At 37.0% G+C, this 24,424-nt stretch overlaps 1 protein-coding gene across 2 annotated transcripts in view; it reads right to left on the reverse strand.

Annotated features, from left to right (window-relative positions):
- The window catches only part of LOC139960262 (uncharacterized), a 64,933-nt gene extending 41,306 nt beyond the window's left edge, over positions 1–23,627 (reverse strand). For both annotated transcript variants that reach the window (XM_071958483.1, XM_071958481.1), the window contains exon 1: positions 23,471–23,627. The gene's annotated coding sequence lies outside the window, so the exon portion shown is untranslated. The remainder of the gene's footprint in view (positions 1–23,470) is intronic.
- Between the last annotated feature and the right edge of the window lie 797 nt (positions 23,628–24,424).

The raw sequence follows: 24,424 nt of genomic DNA on the forward strand, positions 1-24,424 counted from the left end.
GCTTGCAGGAGGATCTAAATTACATATACATACATAACTGCACACATCTTCACTGGTTTCAGGACAATCAGACTGGCATACATAGCTTTCTCTAGTTTTATTGCACTTAACACACAGCATGATTTTAATTTACTACTGTAGATAAGGTTTGACATAGGGAGGGGTTTTTGGTTTTGTATAAATTTAAAAATGTGCCCATGAAAACCTGAATAATAACTGAGTACAACTGTGGTCTGCAGGCATGAACATCACTAGAACTAGAAGACCAGTTGGCTTTCTGATTCCTTGCCAAATAATTTGCTCAAAATTCCACGTATCTGAATAATGTAAAGCACTAAAAGCAAGTGAGTTCAACTAGTCCAAGAATGAGATGAGAAACAGAAAAGATCAGAGATTTCCAGCTCTTATTTATTAGCACTCACTTGTGGGCATCAACCAATTAATTCACTGGTAAGGATTTTACAGTGTAGAATTTTTATTCCAAAATGTTTCAATAGCCAGAAAGAATAGTCTTCCTAGACAAAATATACACACATAGATGTATAAGCAAATGGACATCTTCTTTTACCAATTTTGAGCTAGCAAATCAGCTCTGACACCAACCATCCCTTTAATAATTATTATTAATGAATGAGAGTTAGTGTGACATTGTCTATACACTGTGAAATACTTTCACAACTTACTGCAAAGCCAAAGTCATCTAGTATCAATCACAGAGAATAAGGCCAATTTTGAGATAATCTGTTGATCCCTTGAGCCAATTTCCAAGCCATTTGAGATAACCTTTTGATCCCTTAAAGCAAAGAGTGTGAAAACTGATAAGGGCCACTTGTGATGGTGTTTAAAGTAGTCCCAACACAAGAGTATCAACTATTTGAAGTAGATTTCCTTTCCTGGATCATGACTACATATGTATAGTTGAAGATCACTTGAGATCTATGTTATATTAGGCATGTTCACTAAACTGAACTGAAATTGACCGAGCTATGTGCACCTAAAGAAAATCATAGCATTGTAGAACCCTCAGATTAATTTTTAACTTTGGAGTTAAACGTGTGTAGAAGGATTACATGCTTTGACACATGTTGACCTCATGTGACCTTTGACCTTACTAATTTTGATAGGATTCTTGCACTCTCTAAACGGGTTAACAGGCTCTACATATTAAGTATGAAGTTCCACAAATATGTACTTTTAGAGTTATCATGCTTACAAAGTTTTCATACTTTGACCTCTGTTGATCCCAACTGACCATTGAACTTCAAGATAAATGGTTCTTGTACTCAATAAGACAGATCCACATACCATGTATGAAGTTAATCCACCCATGAACTTTTTGAGTTACGGTGTTGACAAGCAAGTGTCACATACACACATACACGCCATCACCATCTCATAGATTCCTTTCTGCCTCCAGCAAGGAATCAAATGCTATTGCTCTGCTGGATTTACTTTTATTACCACTGCAGGCATTACAATCCTTGTGTGGTACAGTATGTGACCTACATCATGGAAGTAGGGTATTAAGCTCACTTTTCAAAGTGTGAACTATAGGTTTTCTTAAATTCCTATAATATTATCAGTTGGGGTGAAATGTTCCCAGTTCATATCAAAAGGATAAATTAAGGCATAATTTTAGCCATGATTCATAGTCCAAGAAAAACAAATATGAGTGGTAGAAGTGTTTCCATTGCTATTCTGGTTTTCAAGATATTGACTATTTAAAAAGGTGCTAAATCTCTGGAATGTTCCTTTAAGGCTTTCTTGATGATGATGTGAACTCCTCAGTGGGGGGCCAAAACCTTAATGTTAATCCAATGTTTTAATAACTCAAATCAAAACTTTCAATTTCATATAAACAACAGAGAACCTTTGGATGACAGCAACACTACCTGTCCTTGACAAATTTGTAATGCATCATTAACATTGCATTTGAGGCCATTCAAAGTGATTGTGTGTGTTCCGAAGTAGGAAACACATAAAACTACGTTCATTTTCACAACATGAACTTAGCTTAAGCTGCTTATCTGACAAACCATTGAAAATGAGCTTTCACCAAGCTAATATTGCCAAACACATTCCATTAATTAAGCAATAATGATCGAAAGTATCAAAAAGTTTATCCGCTGAGACAGATTTCATTCATATATATTCTGTTACGCCGTGCCTCTTGATTTAAACAACCCAATGAGAGAACGCACTGTAATGCATATTCAGTACCAATAAAGCTCCCCTTGCTCAAAGAACAGCTGATCGTCGATGCGACTATAGCAGACTCAGTGATAACAGTAATATAGTGTACAAAACCTAACCTATGGTCACACATAATACTACACTTGGTATCACAGACCATCAATCATCTTCACAATCTGTATCTGACTAGAACTAGGTCTCTGACTAGGCTACTAATATTATACTAAACCTAGGCCCTACTACCAGTAACAGATTGCTCAGGTTCTAACTGACATCTGATGAAAGCTGATCAAAGGAACACTGACTTATCATCTTTATTGTATATTCAATTCAGCAATTATCTCGCCTCCAAAGTCCTATAACTTATTAATACGGTATATAGTCCGGTCACTGAACTAATGGTCTATGTATTAGACTTTATAGTCCAGTCACTGGCATAATGGTCTCTGTGCCAGTTAGACTTTAAAGTCTAGCCACTGACCTAATGGTCTCTGTATGGGACTATATAGTACAGTCACTGACCTAATGGTCTCTGTATTAGACTAAATAGTCCAGTCACTGACCAAATGGTCTCTGTATTAGACATAATGATCTCTGTGTTAAACTTTATAGTCTAGCAACTTTTATAGTCCAGTCACTGGTCTCTGTATTAGACATAATGATCTCTGTGTTAAACTTTATAGTCTAGTCACTTTAAATGATCCAAACTCAATACTACAACCTGGATGGATAGCAGTTTCTTTTGATTGACCAAGTGTACAACACATCAAAATTAATTTTGTGGCTAAACTCATCCTTTAAGGGTTTGGAATCTGACTGTGGACAAGCTTTGACAGTTTGGTTCTGGTTTAATTAACATGCCAAACACAGACTCATCACACTTAACATTTCCACCTTTAACATGTCCATGCAAGGAGCACAATGTTTAAACATTGCAGGAAAATGGTAATATTACGTTCAATGCTTCATGCAAAATCATCTAAACTTGTGACTTGGCTTTTCACTTCCTTAACATGGCTAGCAGCATTCTAACCCCTTCTTAAAAGTAACAAGATGTAGTACTCCACTACGGCAACCCTGTACAATATGAGGACCTCTTGACAACTTGTGCTTCCTAATTCAATTCTAACTTGATATATTTCTATCACAGCTATGACATTGTTAAATGGTAAACTGTGGCAGTTGATGCCAGAAGCCTCTCATCCCCTCCTACACTGCTTATGATCCAATAACTTCCTTCTGGGGATGAGATGTGATCAAACTGTTCACCTACACAGGAACTGCCATATTTCCTCCCCAGTTCTAAGCCCAACATAAAATCCAAGGCTAATGACAATCCACTTTCCTCTATGACAGAGCTGCCAGGCACCCTCAGCATTTTCTTATTATATGAAATGACAAGAAAGGCTTTCCATCATAGACAACCTACACACATGGCTACAGAATGAAGCCAGTATAATCTAGATCCATGCTACCTACTATCAAAGAACAAAATGATTCTGATGATTCATCAGGGAGGTCATCTGTATAGCAGGTAAATATGCTAGAAAAAAAAACTAGAAAGAAAACTCATGATCATGTGTGTTAAAAGGTCAAATTTCAATGATCAAAAGCAATTTTCCCCTCACACTGATATGTCTACACTTTTCTTATACTCTTGTAGTAATTATCGCTGCACATATGAAGTTTTTGCTGATTGTCTGGGAGTAACTTCGAGGGTCATTAACTCCAGTATAGTACTTGCAGAATGTTTCAGCGAGGTTAGCTTTATCAATCATCAATCTTGATGATCTTTACATGATCATCCTACATTTCAACTACTTATTTTTTCCATTAGTTTCAGATAAGCTTAAAGGAATTGTCTGGTGGAAGATTTTGATACATTGTCCTTGTAGTTATTATTTTTCTCTTTCTAACCATGTAAAAATTGTCCCCATTCGACATTTTCTTCTTGTAGAAATCTGGTTTTCAAATTCACCAGTTTCTCACCAAAAGTACCGTTTGTTCGAACGCTTCAATATGGTGTTTGACGTAGTGCTTGCAGATAGGCAAAACAGGCGACTTGAAGTTAGCACTCCCAATTCCGCAGCAAATTAACTCACGTGTAAGCACATTGAATTGCCTCATATATATAACGTACATACTCGCGAACGTATATACTACGATGCTCAGTTGGTGTACTTGTATAGCGTTACACATAGTACACTCACACTCAAACCACAGTTCATTAACTGTTCTTCGAACTCGCTGAAATAAAATTCACGGATCAAAGTAACAGTAAAATGAAACTTATAAAGTATTCGTTAAACCGAAAGATGAAACTTGGCGGGATCGATGTCATCGCAGAACTGTCCGATTGTAAACGTTATAGTAGCCTATACACGCGAACATTCTTCGCGCTGGAGCTGGATACCGCGATGTATAAACAACGAAGAGCCTGCTGTTAAAACTTATCTTGTGTTACACAAAGACCACGAAACCACCGATCTACTAAATATATTGCGGCTTAAGGAGTTTTTTAAATTATATCTAATTTATAAGAAATTTCACCGGAAATTATTGAAGAAATTGATCGAATCGTTGTCAGAGCAGAATATAGCGCTGAAAAGCTTAGGCTTCGCAGAACTGTCCGATTGTCAACGTTTGAGTACAGCCTACATGAGAACATTTTTCGCGTTGGAGCTGGATAGCGCGATGTATAGCCTGAACAACTCAGAGTCTGCTGTTAAAATTTACCTTGTGTTACACAAAGACCACGGAACCACCGCTCAAGTACATGGTGGCTTAAGGAGTATTTGAAAACATATCCAATTTTTAAGAAATTTCACCGGAAATTAAGGAAGAAATTTATCTGTATACACACGCTGTTTTTGTTGTGATTACCGTATAGGTACTGTGCGGAGGGTGGGTTATGACGCAATCTGCTATGGCAGAGCTGACGTCACGTATTGTACTGTTCAAATCATATTTGAAATGTCTATCCATAACGATTAAAAAATCGTTTCTCTGTCAAACGCAACATTAGCGTTCTCATACTTTGACAACATGTTTGGAAAAATATTTACTATTTTTTTAAGGTAACTTCTTTGGGCCACCAGACAATCCTTTTAAAAGAATTAACAAAATTGAAATACCCCACAGACTTTTGAACAGTACGAACCAGTCGTGAAATCACAGATCATGTTTGTCTGGACTGCCAAAATTGGTAGGCCTGTTTTGTTGTATGTTGTTTCTTAACCAGACAATCAGAGCCATTTCTGGAAATGAAATATTACCTAGCGTAACACAGAGAAATAGGAGCTTTTCATATTTGTTGATCACTTTAGATCACCAGAGAATATTCTTGGCATGTCCTTGTTGAAACTGAGCATGACCAAAGCCAGTACACAAGAGCATCACCCTCTCTGAAACAAAAACCCTACAATTACCTACAACACTCAACAGATTTCAAACCTTTGACCATGTAGTGCTTGAGAGTACCTCAGACCTTTAAGCTAAAGTTGATCAAAGTCTGGTCACTTTTCTAACAGAATAGAAGGATGGAATCCTTACATTAATTTTGGCAATAACTTAAAATAATGTAGATAGTTTACAAAAACAAGGGAGGAGCAAAAATAAGTAGGAAAATTTGTATGTTCATGAGAATATCATCATAGAAATATGATTCTACACAAAAAGGAGTACATACTCTTCAGATCGAAACACTTGTTAATCTAGCTTTTGATACACCTAACCCAGAAAAAGCAAACAGTTTCTGAAGTATATACTTTGTTAAGAATTGAATTCATGTTTTGAAATTGAAATGCAAATGGGAGAATCAAATCACTGTCATAGATTGGTCAGCAACAACTTTTAAGGAACTCTGGTAAAGGTAACTTAGAGGATTACTTAGTAACCATACTACATGTTGGATTCTTTAAGAATATTTGGGAAAATGTTCTACTGTACCAATAGCAAATCAGAATGTATCCCCTGCATTGTTCATTGGTTGCACCAGTTCAATAACCAAGTGCTGATCAATGAGATCACAATAGAAGATCTGATCAGACACAAACCCTATCCTACAAAGATCTACCTCACCTTATATGCAACAAACTCTCCAACAATTTAAGCTGTAATTTTTTTTACCATGTCTGATAAAGAGGTCATTGAAAGTCCATTCCACAGCAGCAGCAGTTTTGTAACCTGCACCAAGAGCCTATTTACATATTTCCAACAACAACAATAAGCAAAATATTGACTGCCTTTAATCAACCCTCTAAGTAGGCCTCATGCTGCTATCTCCCTGGCTGCTGGGTAAAATGCAGCATTCCCTATACTAACTCCACGATCAACAGCAAGCCTTTACAGACTATTTAAAAGAGTTAAGCCATGCACAAGCTATCCAACCAGCAATTTTGGCATCTCTGGGTCACAGGGGTCACAAATATTCAAATCTTTATAAATAAAGGAGATAGATAAGTTTGTAAATTTTCCATCACTACGCTTGCCTGGATCCAGTCAGCAGCTCTGACTGTGGGGTCAACATGCAAGGGTAGTAGTGTCTACACTTAGGTGATCTGTATTTAAAGAATTGTCTGGTAGCCCTTAGAAGTTATCTAAGAAACGATTAACAATTTTCCAAACATGTTTTTAAAGTGAAAAAGTAAGAGGGCCTGACATTTCGATCCTAGCAGGATCTTCTTCAGAGGCTGCATGATAAATTACAGTACCAAAAGGACGAATACAAACCCAGAATACAAACAGTTTAATGAGCAGGGGGAACAGAAAAGAGACAGATGTAAGAGGATTAGTAGACAAGGGATGGGGGGATGGGGGGGGGAAGAGGAGAGGTAGGAGATAAATTAGGTTTTAGGTTAAGTATGAGAATGCTAATATTGAATTTGACAGAGAAACTAATTTTTAATCGTTTAGGATGGATATTTCAAATATACTTTGAACATTAGCGAATGTGACGTCATCTGGGCAAATGCAGATTGCGAGGCAACCTATGCTGCATACAGTTCCTACAGTAATCACAACAAAAACCGCATTTGATTACAGATTAATTTCTTCCTTATTTTTGTTTACGTTGCACTGTCCATCTCCATGTTCGCATGTAGGCTACTGTAAAGTTTACAATCAAAAAACGGTTCTACGAAGCTTAAGCTCCCAGTACTACATGCAACTAGGCAGGTAAGCGAAGGTCTTCTGTGGAACAATGCCTCAGTTCCAGACATTCGGATGTAGTAATTTTATGTGGAAATGGAAGTGCTAACTTCAAGTTGCTCGTTTTGCCTATTTGCCCGCATTACATCATTCATCAATTGATGTGTTCGAACAAACGTTGCTTTTGGTGAGAAACTGGTGGATTTGAAAACCAGATTTCTACAAGAAGAAAAGTCAAATGGGGACAAAGAAAGAGAAAAATAAGAACTATGAGGACAATGTATCAATATCTTCCACCAGACAATTCCTTTAACCTGATAGATGAAATCTCATTAAGATATTGTGGGTGGATAAATCCAGGTCCAGGTGATAGAACAATATTACTGTACATATCATTAAGTAAGAAGTCTAGAAGAAATCTGAGAGCATTTAAGATATTTCATTCCTAGTTGCAATTCAACATTGATACATGTACTGTAGATGGTAACTATGAGGTTTACTGCTCAGTAGCAATTAATGTATATAGTGCTCAATATTTGTCAAAACAGTTAGAAAGGAGGATCATGGTTTCATGATGCCATGCACTGTGAGCTGAAGACCAAGTGCAGTCACAAATCATATATGTATAGCCACTGAGATGCTCTGTGTGTATGCTTAGAGAGATCTATTGATTAGTTAAATCAAAACTCATAGATAAATCAAAACATCTGTATCTTTCAATTAAGTACTCTTGAAAATATTCAAGGTCTCTTTACATAAATTTAATAGTTTGATGGATATACAGAGATATTAGGTTAAACTGTAGTAGTATGAATTACAACTTGATTCTGAACAGAAAGCAAGCCCAATGACACTCACAGACAGTGACAACACTGACTAACTAAAACGGCTTCAACAAAGCAAATTGAAGACTTCATGCACTATTTTCAATCTCCAAATTGACAAAAGCAAATTATATCTGTCAATTTCCATGGCACTATGCATGTTATATGACAATTGCATGTATGTTGGCAGGTACATAACATGCACCAGAATACAACAAGCGTTGACTTCTGAAAGGACTTATGGTTCCTTACTTCCTATCAAGAACAACTTTGAAGAAAACTGATATAATTGTATCTTAATGATATTGCAATCACTTTCACAGGATTTAAATTCATGTCTTTATCCAAAACTCTTCCTCTACAAGTCTACATGATTTGAATTACTCTCCTAATAATCAAATGGATCCATAAAAGTCACTAAAGCATTTTAACTAAAACATTACTTTACTTCTTCCAAGTACATGTGGGCAGCGTTGACATTACTCCCAATCAGCAGCTCCCAAGCTCGGCAGTACACGAAACAATGACAATTTGATTTTAGACCCTGTGATCAGTATCAGGCCGCTTACAATCACCAAACAAGAAGTTGCGGTTTGTTTATTAGAAGAAAACATGCAAATCAACAGCTGTGTGACATGCAGCACTGCTATTAATGTGTCAAAGTATGCACGTAACAAACAACCCAGAGTTGCTTTTATGTTACATATTTAACACAGAATTAATGCAATCTATCGCATGGTCCAAATTACAGGGTCTGTCACATGTTTACCCTACAAATCTGTGAGTGTGGGGTCCAACACTGTGCCTGTTATCAATTGTACACAGGGCTATGAAGAAGGATCAAGAAGTACCCCAGTGACCATTTATTGGTGCATTAGTGAATAGTCCAATAAAGTCCAGTATTAATGAATCACCATATATACAAGAGTTTAAACAATTAAAGATAACATGTCTAATCTTCCATGATCCTTGCGTCCATCACTTATATTGCGTGCATGATACAGAACAGAGTGCACTTGTAAACTACTGTGCATGATTGTACATAGTATGGAGTTGCTCAGGGCAAGATTCCAAACATAGCAACTTCTTCTGCATTGGGCCATTTTACTACCTCAGATGACTTTTCACCTGTGCCAATAACATAACATAGCAAGCATAACATAGCAAGGATTAATGATGAGGCATCTACATACCAAGTATAACATTCATCAAAGTAGGACTTATGTTTCTATAAAGGTTTTTAGGTTATGACCACTTATGACCACCCAATATGACCAGTGACCTCCACAAAGACTGCTAGAAATTTAGCAATCTTTAAAGAGCACCTACTACCCTATAATGATACTGTAGGCTGCTGTTGTTGAGTAAACTTGTATACAAGGTTTTCATATTTTGGCCACTGGGGATCTCAAATGCTCTTTTCTATCACCAATAACAGGTACAGACTCAGAAAGGTGCATTTACTATTATCATACCAAATCTAAAGTTCATCAGGCAACCTAGGCATGATGCGCCAAAAGTTTATTATAGGCCTTCGTTTAAGAAATAACAATTATCTACATTTGGCATCAAGCACAACAAAAGTGGAATCCCTATCTCCTTGTATACAGTGGAGTAGTATTGTCTGGTGTTACAGAGGCATACAAACATCCTTGATTACAGAAAAATATGGATTCCTGTCCTTTTCTTTAATGGTTTGCAAATTGGCAGATGAACTCTGCTGTTAAAACTGCAGAAAACTTTCAAGTGTACCACAGCTACTGTACTATTGGATAATATTACCACCGAGGAAACAATCATTTCATCAATCTTGAGATTAAGGTAAATATTGACACAGAGTTTTTAAACCCCATCAAACAGAGTGACCCTTGTTATGCAAAAAATGCAAGGATTCAATTGGAGGGTCTGTTTTGCAAACTTCATCTACCTCCACTGGGAGTAAAGTTTGGCCTATGATCAAATATACAAACACAAATGTAGGGCAACAATTGTATATAGCATAGAGAAAATACACACACAGGTTCTATACCAAAACTGTTATGCTACTGCAGACTACCGTAACCTGTGCATAAAAAGGGTACTTTAGCTTTCTGTTGAACCACACAGCCATTTCGCCTTGAACAAAAATCAACATTATGAACCTGCATGGTGCCCTGTTAACTATCTTATGCAGGAATCATTTGTTGATTAATACCTCCTTGAGGTCAGTTTTCTAACTGATATCACATCCAAATAAAAGTCAGAGCAGGGAGTTGTTATGGAATGACTGCCTGGTCACAATTGTTAACAATTGGGAAAGGACAGAAGAACAAGAATGGAGGAAAAGGGAAATCCCTGAGGCCGGGTGTTCACAACTTCACCTCTATCTGTTATTCAAATCTTAGGACAATTCATTCTGGAGATGGGACAAACCTTCATCAACCAGTGCGATCTACATCTGTCTTTCTTGCCACTGATCATGTAGAATTCTAGCAAAAAAAACAATTCTGCCAAACTTTTCAAAATAGTAGGCAATGATTACAACATAAACAAATTTGTTTTATCATGTTAACTAAATGTTGAAAATGTTTAAAAGCTAAATATGTAAACAATAGATAAATTTTGCAATGTGTTCACTCTCTGCATATGAACTATTGCCAGGTGCCTTTTGCAAGGAAGTTCACATAATACTATGTACTTACTTAGTGGGCAGTAGGCTATTAGACAACAATTACATATTAGGAGATACTGCTAACCATTGTAGAGCTTTCATAATGGTTCCAAGGTTCCAACTGCCCTGACCCACATGTGTCCAACTTGCTTTCAAACCGTGAATTAGGTCGTATAAACATCATTAATATAATAAACGTGCATGCAGAGCTGTACAAATCACTGTACCCTGGTTTAGTTTTCACTGAGTAAGCCTTGACCTATGGTTGACCATAACTTAGGAAAAGCACTGGTTGTGTTACCTATAGACAATGTCATTCCATGAAACTTCTTTGGTCAGTCAGTATAGTGATTTAACACAGCTCAAATCTTACCGTGCAGTGAAGTACAAGTTTGATCTTGAGTGGCTTACTGTTAGTTTTCAACTAGGAATAACTGATGTTTCAGCTACTTTACATTGAATAAGATACCTGCAAATTGTCACACAAGCAGTGAAAGTAACCCAGCCTACAGTAAAGTCTGGCTTTTCTAATTCTGTATGATTGACCATGCATGACTATATGCTACTGCACAGTGCACATTAATCTCCATTGTACTGTATGTTTCATCACACAACAAAGTACCTTCTGCACTTGCAGGCAATCTAATAGCTATACAGACCTAACATATATATTTTAAATGTTTATTGTCATGCACCCTGAATGCAGTTCAAAAAGAGAGTAAACAACACATTCAATGGTTCAATCCAAACTTTTCAAAGCAGGTTTATTTCTTACAACAAGAAACATTGTGAGCATTGACACAGCAGGCTAACTGAGAAAATTCAGTTTTTATTGCACATAAAATTATGACTACACAATGTAGACAAGTGGTACTGATGTTTTCCCCAGTGAAATGGGATGTTGCCCTGCTTACTTCTATATGCTACACCAACATGTCATTAAATCAAGGCTTTTGGGGAGTAACTACACCATAGTGCTCAGCATGTGTCACAAAGTTTCAACCAGCAAAAGCTACCTCCCATGACTGAGGTCATCATCAGGAGCCATAGAATGGATTAATCTACAAAGCAATAGAAATTAAACTTAAACCTGACACCAGAGAATGATTCACATATGAATATACAAATATTTGAAATAACCTACAAAACTCAGTATTGCCAAGACAAGTGTCATTATCTTATCAGGTTCAAGGAAGAGATCTGGCTAAACAGTAGCAGGTTCCAACAACAACAGTGAACATTTAGTGGCTGCCATGCCCAGTTGACATATGTGTAGTACATTACACACAGGTCTGTCAATAATTCAGTGTCCTTAGATTGAAAGCAGGTCTGGGTGTAGGGCTAAGGTCAGATTCTGGGTCCCCCCCACCCCCAGCTATTTTAGCAACTGTCTACTAATTAATTTACTTATTTAGCCCATGTAGTTTCCATCGTCCAGTTCTTCAGTGTTATCGGTTTGATTAATAGTGGGTTAGTTAACCCAAAGGTACACTTTTGTAGAAGGGTTATCAGATGTAACCGACTTAATTCTCATCTATATCATACTCAGTCATAGTTAAATCCTATATGCGTCACAACCGACAATGTTAGCATGCCACTGTTCTGAGCACAATCTTCACAGCATTTAGTTTATTAATAAGTGTTGTAATGTTGTAGAATTGTTATGTATCATTTATCTTGTTCACAGTTTTACCACACAAATACAAGTGAGGAATCATTAAAAAGAAAGGTTACGCCTGTCTTCGTCTCATTTATGGTAAGCTGGTTATCTAGCGACACATATCCAACAAGCAGTGAGGGCAGCACTGTGGCAATGGAGATGGGTGTAGATTAGCATATGGAATTGTGCCAATAGAACCTACTTTACAGCAATAGCATCGCTATTTAATATTACATTTTTCACTATTTAGCTAGATGTAATCCCTTACACTTGTTTATACACTTGTGAATACACATCCAACCAAATAGTCATTTTTTTAGTAGTACTGTAGATGGCTAGCTTAAACCAATGAATTAAAGTTTAACTATTAGATTTGTTTGGCACTAAATTTTATGCAATCCCTTTACTTGAACTAATCATACTCTGGAACCATGGAAAGCTTGTTAGTACACATCATAACCAACTTACTTGATGCCTCACTTCTAATGTATTCCTATCAACATACTCCTACACGTTTCAATTGTTGTGATTCAACACTTAACAATCTGAGTCACATAAATAGGGGATTATGCAATGGTATAAATAGATCAACCATGCAATATTGACATCATAATCAAATTCTAAAATGCAGAACGTAGTAATTTTTGCTATGTCAGTTTCAACACTACAACCCAGTATAGGGAGGGGCATAAGCCTGAGTTGAAAGTTAGCCAAGCATGCCATGTACTATGAATACAAAAAAAACAGACCAAAGAACACTCTGTGACCTGTGCAAAGTGATGAAAAGGTTGCGAAACACACTCCGAACAACACTGCAAATGCAGTGTTGCAGAAAGAAATAGCCAGATGTTAAGTTACTATAAATAACTGTGATTCTGTATGGTCGCAATGGTTATAATAGTGCTAAAATATGATTTTAGCATTCTCTTTGTTTTATTAGGATTGGAATATATTTACCTTGTAAACTCATTCAAGTATGAGCAAATATCTATCCAGTAATCCCACACTTCATTTCATACAACACAATAACACATACACATTTATAATCCATGGCCTTCTTGTTTAATCTGAGTACTGCATAGTCAGAAATGGCTTCCCTATATGACGCACAATCACGGTAACACGATGAGATACTTCTGCTTTTAAATTCTTTCCCTTTCAATTAATAATGAGTAATTGCAAAGTCCAAACAAAAAATTGCACCTTTGCTTAGTATCAAATAAACAATCTGATTTGAAAATGTTAACAGCTGAATGCACACACAAGTGATTTTTGACCATGGAGCTATAAACCTGGGAGCTCCATGGTTTGACCCACTCAATTATTTCAGAGGGAAAGTGGCTCATCATGAAAATGTTATACATGAGGCTGCCTACCATTGCTGAAAAAGATGATTTAGGCTATAAAGGTGTGTCCAGATCGGAATGCTTCATAAATCAATTCTAAGTTTTGCCCCTTTACAAGTCATTGAGGTGATGGGCATTCAATTCAGTGATGAGTTAATTAAAGAAAGTATTATTTATCTTCTCTCTCCTGCCCACCCCCCCCCCCCCCTCTGATATGTCTCTGACAGGAATGAGGAAGAAAAGAGCACTTTCAAAATTCTATTTGATTCCTGTACAGGTGGAACTAAACGACAACAAATACTTCAAGTTCAAACACATCTAAGTTATATAAATAAAAACATATCTTGCCACTGACACTTAGAAATATTGATGACAAAATGCTACCAAAATAACCCTTCTCAGCAATAACATGTGGCTAACAGATATTATCAGCGGGCCTCAACCAAATGTCAAGACAAGACTGAGAGAGGTTTGAATTCCAGAGCCTCTTCTACCTCCACAGCAACTTTGTAAACATAGTCCTGTCTCTGAGGACCAGCATGGTGCCTATGAAAGTTCACTTGGTCAGATACTGTTAATGGGGAACTCCAGTTAATTTTATATTCAAGATGACAACCAGCAGCGATAGAAGTAACAATCAGACATCATCTCTCTCGGGAAATCCAAAACAAAATTGTTGAAATGACTTTGCCTTGGGTATATAACACATACTAAGTCTGTGCAGCACACTGGAGATGGCAATGGTTCTGGGCATATATATTCACTTTCGGTTCTTACACAACAGAACAACAGTAGAACAGAGAACAGAGTATGTTAGATAATAACCTGGGAAGCCAAGCACATGGAGTAGAATGAACACAAACACAAAGTGAAAATGGTAAAAGTGGCATTTATTTACAGTATGATGTGGAAGTACAGTATCCTTACTTGTTGGTGATGATGTCATAAAGGCACTGGCTCAAACTTTTCATACTTTTCTTAGCTTTGATCTATTCATGACTGGTTAAGGCAACTTATTTGTTTGCATCAAATTATTTGTTACTTGCTATTAAAGCAGATGTGAGTTACATTCAACTGAGAAAAAAAACATTGGTAATTTACTTTTGGGTAAACACTAAAACTATGGTTCATTGGACATCTAATAATGAGGGCAACGCATTTGCAGTGACATAGAAAAACAACGGCTAAATATAGCACTAAACAAAGGTACGTGGACAGTAACCATTATGATTTCATAAACACACTTGTATCATAGTGATATAGCAACAACCAATTCATGGCAATAAAGTGAAGTAAAAAATAAACCAACTATTCTATCCTTCAAACTTAGGCAGAGATATATATATGTATTATGTACACTCAACAGCTCAACACTGGCTTTAATGACTCCTTAACAAACTTTGTTTATGAACGCTGATCTTAGGTTTGACTTTATTGGCCAAATCTTATAAAAAAAAAAAAGTATCCTATTCTATGATAAAACTTTGTGTTGGCAGTATTATGACCAATTTGTGAAACTTGTTTTTGTCAGCGACCACTTTAAATGGGAATTAACTATTTAATCGGGTTTGCACCTTGCACATACTTAATATGAAAATTTTGCCATGTGCGACGGAGGTTGTTCACAAATTTCACGGAGTAATTTTCTTCTGTTCGATGGAAAAGTTTCAATGGAAACAGCAAATTTACTTCATAATATTGCCTTATTTCTATTAACCAAGAGTGGTATGAGCTTGAGCCTTGAGAACTAAACTAATGGGATTATATTCATCAAAATCTCATGAAATACTTGGACTAGGCTGTTAGTGCTATCTTAATGTTAAAGAAGAAGAAAACCAAGGTACCTTTGTAGCCATGACAGAATGCAACATCTTTGCTGACGTTAATTGGAAACAGACAAAATCGATGAAACCATTGTGTTAAATGAGTCTCTGCAATGTTTGACTTTGATATCTACTTTCTTTTGGCAGTTGAAGTTTAAATTGTCTACAGTATGTCCAACAAAGATTTGTTCCTGAGAAGCATTTATGCAGTGATATCGTTAGCATAAGTTACAAGAACTCAATTTCGTGTTGGCTTTTGTAGAACGTACAAGTACAGAGGGTAAAACAATATTATTCGTGGCAAGTCAATTTGGTCACATGTGTAGAAGTTAAGTCATACTTCCCAATGATGTTTATCAATAATTAGTTTGATAATAAAGGTGTCTCATAACGCTTCTTCGGCTTTATTATGCAGAAATTTTGTGTGAACTCTTAGAAGTAGTCAAAGGTTTATCCAGCAATAATGTTGACATGTGAATAACATTTTTTACAGTGTAAAATTTGCTGCAAATAATTGATCAAGATTCAAAAGATGCTGATAAATAAAACATAAACATTTGTTTCCTTGTCTGCTTGGCACCTCTAGTTATATAGTTAGTTGGCATAGCCACCATCTTCTAACAAGTTTAAAACAAACACGAGCATGTAGGGGAAACTTCAAACCGTGTTGCTGGTATATCCACTGACATGCCGGACTGACATCGTAAAGAATACACGCCTGATATAGTGATACTTCAAATGCAAGACAAAGATATTTTAGGCTTTTATGCTGAATCCCACTATCTTAGAGATGAAATTGATAAGCCTGCCCTACCCATTAATAAAACACATTTATGCTCCAGAATATAACCAAATCAATTCTAATAGATCGCAATCACAGTAAAGGCATACTTCAACGCTTGGTACAGTCTGACACAAATTTGATTTATTACTTTTGTTTTCATATGGCATCATTATTTTGCACATTGCTGACACATTTTGTACATAGCATCATTGAATTATTACTATTAAAAAAAAAGTAATGCTGTGGTAGCATAGTCATCAAAATCGAAAAGACCAGGACCAATGAGTAGAATGAACTTCAACAATAGGTTGATGAAGTACAACAGATATAGCCCGACTCTGATGATGTCGTTAATTGTCCTCTTCAGTGCATAAGCAATATAGTTATACTAGGTTGTCAATGCTAAGGTCAGTTCTCTACTTCCCTAACCGAACATTTAATTGTAAATAAATAAGAACAAACCATGACAATTTAGGTTGTAACTATGGACTGTAAATCTTCTCTGAGGTATAAACCTCAAATCAAATCAGTAAGTGAATTACAGTAGTAAGCTAATCTGTGATAGGTCAATTCTGTTATTCTCTTAAACCTATTCAGAGCAGTCCAATGCTGTGGTCTACCATATGAGCAGGTATATCATTGCCACAACAGAATCTTCATGCCAGTACTATTGTGAACAGGAAATCAATAGAACCTGTTGTAAAAGAGTACAGCCGCTAATATCTTCCTTGTGTAGGCACCTTTGTTTGCTGGTAAAAAGGACAGCGAAAGCCAACAGGCTAAGTGATTTATTTGAGAATGGTAATATAACATTGGTAATATAACATTGCTCGCAAGAGCTGCAAGTGATCAGTATCGTTCTTGCACTCATCTGAATCTATGTCATGAAATTCATCCAAGATTTACTTTTGGAGTTATTGTATTAACAAGTTTTCAGACTGAGACTTCTGATAGCCTCAAACGGTCTTTGACCTTCACTAAACAATGACCAGTTATATGTCTGTATAAAACAAAAGTGTCCTTATAGTCATCAGGTTGATCTGCAGACATTTTGGAGTTACCGTATAGCCTTGCTTACAACCTTTCAGCATTGGACATCTACAGACTTCAAATGACCTTTAACCACCACACACAACTATATCTGTTCTTGTAGTTACTACTTAGGTAGAGCAACAGTCTAATTATGAAGTTCATATGATTGTTACTTTTATAGTTACATTGTTTACACTGTTTCCAGACCTCTAACAAGTAAAGATCGCAACCTATAGCAGATTTACTTTGACCAATTCCATCAGGTGTGTGGGTATTCAGATCAATTGGTAGATTCAGCAAGCGGTCCGCTCACGTTCAAACTTGGTGGGTTACGTGCCTGACCATGAAAACTCATGCCTGCTTCATTGGTGACTTCATCGGTCAAAGTCAAATATCCCAGAACTGTCTTTTAACCATTACCTCATTGTCAGTGTGTTGGGAAAAGTCATTAAACCACATGATATGTAGAGAATAATGGGACAAATTTCAATATAGTACTGATGTGGTTGTTAAGGATGGAGGTCAAAGGTCAGTGTAGGTCAGATGTCAAACTGGCCTAAATTGTTTGGAGGAGATGAGATCTGCAACTCCATTGATTGCCCTTTGGTTGGTTTGTTTGCATTTCAAATGACATATTCTTCACCAGTAACAGAAAATTGATGTAGCAACTTGAATACTGTACATGTCAGATGTAACACAATATTAATTTCCTATACATTTCTGTGCATATATAGCATGCAAAGCTTCAACTAGCTTCCCAGTATAGACAATGATAAATGAACTACTCAAAGACTGAACAAATTAATCACCAAAATATTTCAAATTAAGCTTCCACTTGGGCAATGTATTTACTTTCATTTATAAATGGCTTTTGCAGAATACAAACAAGCAAGTTATTTTCCAGGTGGTCTGATAGTACTTTTACAATTAGTACAGCCTGCTATAAATCTGACTGACTGACATGTTCACTAAATATTAAAAGGTACACAAACACAGGCCAAGTTAATAACCTCATGGGAAATGAAAATTAATCATCGCAAGAATAACTGACAGACAAAAATTCGTCCAAAGTAAGTATAGAGCAAGTTTCATGCAGGTGGCAAATGGCTATGCTGATACAAGCAGGCACAAAGATCAGGAGCAACAGGAAGTTGTTAAGGAATATGATCTTCACCATGAATGTAACATGTAACCCTACATGAATCATATCCAAACACTTCAATAGGACTTTGTATACAAGTTCTTTTTCTTTTTAATCTTTGCGAGAGGAGTAAGAAGGGGTAAAAAGGGGGGGAAGAAGGGAGAAAGGAGAGGGAAAGAAGGGGGAAATAAAGGGAGAAAGACGGAAGGAAGAAGGGAGAAAGAAAGGGAAAGAAATGAGGAGGAGAGAAGACAAATGACTAGGGGAGGGGAAATCTTGCATGGGGAAATTAGGGAGAAAGTTATGAAGGTTATTGAACAGAATAGGAGAAGTGTTGAAGGGCAACACAAACAACAAGAAGGGAGTGGGAAGAAGAGTGGAGTGGAAAGAGGAGGGAATAGATTAGGGGAGTGGAAAAGAAGAGAATGAGGTACAGTAGGGTAATCAGCAGCGTTGTTACGAACGCAGGATTCTGCGTCCGGGATGCAATGTTTTGGCCAGGGACTCAAAATCTTCAAATTGCTTGCGTCTGGCGGACGCAAACTTTTTTTGGGGAGAAACAAACCCCAAGTATACACACTCACAACTAGGTCAACGGAAAACATTACAAAACATATTTTTGAATGAACATCTTTCATTATTTCTTTTCAAAAAACCCACAACTTCTTACAAGAACCAAAAGTTCTCCTACTCTTACAGATCATTGAATTTGTTTGAAAATAAATATATCATAACAATCAACCGCAAGGTACAGGGTTAACAACACACCATTGCAGAGATTTTCATGCTAAAAATAAACAATGATGCTTTCCAAAATTCCCGTGATTTGATTGGCTAATAGTCCCCATCAATTGTCTGTGAATATTCTTGCACCTGTAGTGCTCAATGAACACAGAGTATGTTGTTTAACAACTATTCTTACTGTCCCCTGTTGTAGAGATAGTGAAGTAGGCTATCATGTGTGTGCACTCCAATATCATAACGTTAGGCCTTGTCACATAAATTACGTATACGGTATACTGACAACGAAGATGCACTTGCATTGTTTCTGAGACTATCACGTAATAATTGAATCATTGTTTTGATCAGAAAATGTTAATGAGTGGAGACAATCTATGAATTTTGTGGGAAGCTAACATTTCTGATCCTGAACAGGATATTTCAGGCTTCAGCTCACAGTATGTTTCTTCTCTCTGCATTAAGAGTTGCTAATGTAAAATGTGCATTCTCACCATCAGTAGTTTCTGTTACAAATTTTTTTCACGGTCCAATTAACCACATGCTTCAGTAAATGTTACTTTGGCGCAACATTTGTGTTTAAACTACTGTACTTTAGAACATTGAACTGATTTTTTTTAAATCTACTGTGCGTAAAAAGCTATTCACATAGACCTACTGTAATTTTCGTACAGATGATTGCTTGCAAAGAGCCCATGATAAATGTTGGATCAGATTTTAAGGATTTGCGCATATGTAGTTGAAAATGAAGCTCGAACAGGCATGTACTGTACAGCAGCAGTGAACTGGAATTTAGAGAGAGATATGCACACTATAGGTACTGGGATTGTTGAAGAGTTGGTTGTTGGAATCGCTGCAAGGTCAAAGCACGGAGCTACTGCGGAGTTGGCGAGAAGGGAAGTAAAAGGGCGGATGAAGGAGGGGGGACTGGGGGTAAAAATGGGTTGAAACGGCAGGGTGGTCGAAAGGAGGAGCTGGCCCAGCCGCCCCTGAAAAACAGCGAAGCTAAGGCACTGAGCATTTCTGCCCTATATATTGTGTTTAAGTACATTCACAAAGTATAGGCTGTGATACTACACTACTATTAGTAACAGTAGGTCATACGATAAACGTAATTGGTTTTCGATCGGGAGTCAAGCTTTTTTACGGGACGCAAACTTTTTCGGGGGCTTGCGTCCCTGGGACGCAAACTTTTTTTTACTTATAACATTACTGAATCAGGTGGGGGGGAGTGCAGGCCTCGACAAGTATTTTTAAAAGTACTCGCCATTTGGCGAATGTGACTACAAACTCTCCAAAACAAAAAATTCACTCGCCACTATGATCGCTGTTCAAGTCTCAATAGTACAGATCTACAACATCAATACTTTCTGTGAACAAAGGTTAGGCACTTAGGAAGTTACATGGTGCTACATAATTGCACATTGGAAAATTGTTTTTGTGCAGTATGATATTTAAACTATCCACCAAGAGTATGTGATGAACTTTCCCAATTATTTATCTTATCTTTTAGCTGCAGATTGGTGCATAAAAAGTATCGCTATTACTCCATTACACTGTCAAATCAAATCAAAGCAAAGCAAAATCTAAGGTTGAAAGAGCATCTATTTTCCACTGGTCTTGAGTAAATCTTTGCAAAAGATCCCAGCAGCGATAACATCAAACTTGTCTCAAAACTCCTTAAATTGTTGTATATTTTGCGAATTATGACTGATACCATGTAGGAAATGCCTTAGGAAATAATTAAGGAGATGTTTGGCCGCCTTTGGCCTCCTTAAGTGTATTGATAGTCTGACACCAAACAATTTTTCCTTCACGGTTTGTGTTTACGAAGCCAATTTTATCCTACGGTTGTTAGTGTAAGGCACATCGAAAACCTTACCAACTGGGCAGTTCCATGCTTTGTCGTCAAAAATGTTTACAAATATGACTGATGATCGTGTATTTGTTTCAGCACATCAAGTCTAAAGGGTTATTGTGTCTATATAACTGTGTATTGTATTTTAAAACTGTGGTTACTGGTTAGCCTATCATATGGTTGTATGCATAAGTCACAAAGCATTTTAACACACTTTCATCACAAACCATGGGCTGTACGATGGAAATATTGTCTTAATAGAAGTTACAGAATGATGAATGAATGATAATTGTCCCATTTGCATGTTGTGTATATTTCTCTACTTTTACCATGAACCTCACCAATAGATACCAAGTTTTCTCATCACTTACTTCAATTAAATTTCTTTGCCTTTCTAACATATTAAATTCCAAACATGTACACAGCTCAATCATGGAGAAGCTGTTTGTTTAATGGTAACATTTAAATACATCACTTGCCTAAGATGAAATAGTACACTGGGGAAAGGTTGTACCTGAAACAATGGGCCTTCATATTCATTTTGGGAGATCAGTGGTACAGGCAGAGATGTAATCAAAGTTCCATATGCAGATACAGAGAAGATATCAGTGCAATAACGAGAGGTTGTGGGTAGCAGTGTTAGCAACAATCTTGCACAATTGACTTTGGCTCCTGATCACCCGCCACAAATGTATTAGTCATGCATACTTGTAACAATTTTGCTAGGTTTTAACTTTAACACTTCTGTATTAACAACTGGTTCAACTCTGGCAAAATATGGTGATGTCTGGCTTTTAGCTATGGTAATGTGGAGGAATGTTAAAACAAAAATCGCAGTTCAGTACTTCGATGTTGTCCTGAATGTGAAGTTTTGTGCTATCATCCCACAAGATACAATTTATTTTTGAGAGGCCAAATTTGCTGTTCAGAAACCTTAGACAAAAAACAGGTTATTTGAAAGAAACTTTCAAAATCAGTCCCAAATTGGGTAATATACAATGAAAAGAAAAGTTAAACACTCTGTTGATCTTTTTGTTTTGAATTTTTATTAATTTATTGATTTGCATGAAGACTTAATATGAGGCCTTCCAATTTCATGCAAATATTTAAAAGTTTACTGAAATGGCTTAGAATGTAAGATGGCTATGAACCACAAAACTTCTTTTGTGTAAAATATTCAACTGTGTTTAAATAGGAAATGCATATTAAAAAGTTAAGAGTTTATTGAGGTGAACAATAAGATCATTAGCCCAGAATATTAGCTTAGACGTTTTCAAGTAATAACAACTGCGCAATGTTGATTAATTCTCAAAGTTAAATATTGGACTGATTTCTCCACTCTGTGTCCATGCATCCATAGGGTCTAAGACTGAGTAGAATTAGAGTCCAGTTGCTAAGATAGGTCTCTGCAGAGGCCCTGCATCCTACAGTTAGGCTACTCCATTTGAACTAAGTTAGGCCAAGACCTTATTGAGGCATAAAAGTATAAGGAATTAGCCTAGTTATATGTAGACTAGACCTAGGCTAACCTTGGGATTAAGCTGGTTTCACTGAATAAGTTCTATTGACATATAAGCTAGTACTAATAGTAGAAGTGGCTACAGGACTGGAGGTAGGCTAAGTGTCAGGACTAACTCAATCTGCACTCTGCAATAGGCTAGAAAAGAAATAGAATTAACAGTACAAATTACTAATGTTGGGCCGTATGGTAGCATACCTTAATTTTCCATGTCCTCTAAATTTGTGGACTGTATTGTACAAGTAGCTGCACTGAGTAATAGACATGAAATTGCTGTGCTCGAAAGTCAAACTTTAATCAAGTTTTCAATGACAATTTTTATCTTCAAAGCCTAACAAACGAGGCCAAAAGTGTCACAGTGAAACAAGAAGGGATCAATATAAAACAATACCAATTACCAGTTCCATGCACACGCAAAGTTTGTGAAATTTTTCCTTGCAGTTCAGTTTCCGACCTTCATTAGTGTAAATCTTTCTATAATTTATTGCTGTTCGTATATGGTCAAACCATCAATGAAATAAATTGATGAAGGCTAGAACTAAACCACAGAGCAATATCCGCTATCTAAATGAGCATTAATGCAATTACTATTGCGAATTTACCGTATACCATCAATCATACCGGAAGTTAGGCCTACCGTTAAGCCTAGGCCTAGGCTACATGGATAAAAAGTTATACGCTACGATTAAGATTTTTCTCTGTAAATATTCGGTTACGCCTAGATTTCCATGCTATTTCACTCTGTCATACTCACCGATATCATGCGAAAAATTTGTAATTATTACGAAGAGGGAACTCATCTGACCAATATATCTGAGGACGTTCCTCCTGTGTAAGGGTAACCGATACTTTACGTACTGAGCGGTATATCCTAGCTTGAATAACTCTGGGTGACAATTCTATTTACACATTAAAAAATTCCGGGGAAGCACAAAATGGCATCCAAAACATATATTGCGCATGATCACACCTGTTGGTGTATTGCGTAGGCGTTCAGTGTCATGCAGATCTGTGCGTTCAGCTCAATACGTTCAATCTGTGGTTCAGCTATCTGAACACCGTCAAAATCAGTGGCGCTACTTATGTAACACATCAGCAGAGCCGTATGCGGCTTTGAACGCCACCAGTTGGAACAACTTCCTGATGATAATACCTCTCTCAACTGTACTCCAATATCATGATCTCAAAGCACTGGTATTATCAATAAAAACAGTTCCTAACCTTACTATGATAGAAACATGATATTCATACTGCTCGTACTGAAAATAATAATAATGATAATAATCATCAGTTATGTTTACGACGCTTAAGGGACCACAAATGTACATGGGAGAAGCTCGCAAGGGCTTATGGATTACAACTTACCGTCGTCGGGTCAGTGGCATAACTAGGTCGGTGCGGCCGGTGCAGTGGCACCAGGGCCCTGGTACAAGGGCGGCGGAACCGGGGGGGCACAGGGGGCACGTGCCCCCCCCCCACTTTTCCTCAGGTTAAAAATGTGCCCTTTTTCTACATAAAAATTGAGGTGTCTCAAGTTGGCAAGAGGCCAGGGAACCAGAATGAACACTCGGGAAGGGCCGTTTCCGGCCATTTGAGGGGTTTGTAAAACCAAAAATTTTCTTGTACGCTCCGCGCCAACTGATGGTGGCGCTCCGCTCAGATAGTCGTGCATACAACTTTGCAAATCCTGGCTATACGCCCCTGACTT

The sequence above is a fragment of the Apostichopus japonicus genome, chromosome 19, assembly GCF_037975245.1.
Source record: "Apostichopus japonicus isolate 1M-3 chromosome 19, ASM3797524v1, whole genome shotgun sequence".
Classification (NCBI taxonomy): Eukaryota; Metazoa; Echinodermata; class Holothuroidea; order Aspidochirotida; family Stichopodidae; genus Apostichopus; species Apostichopus japonicus.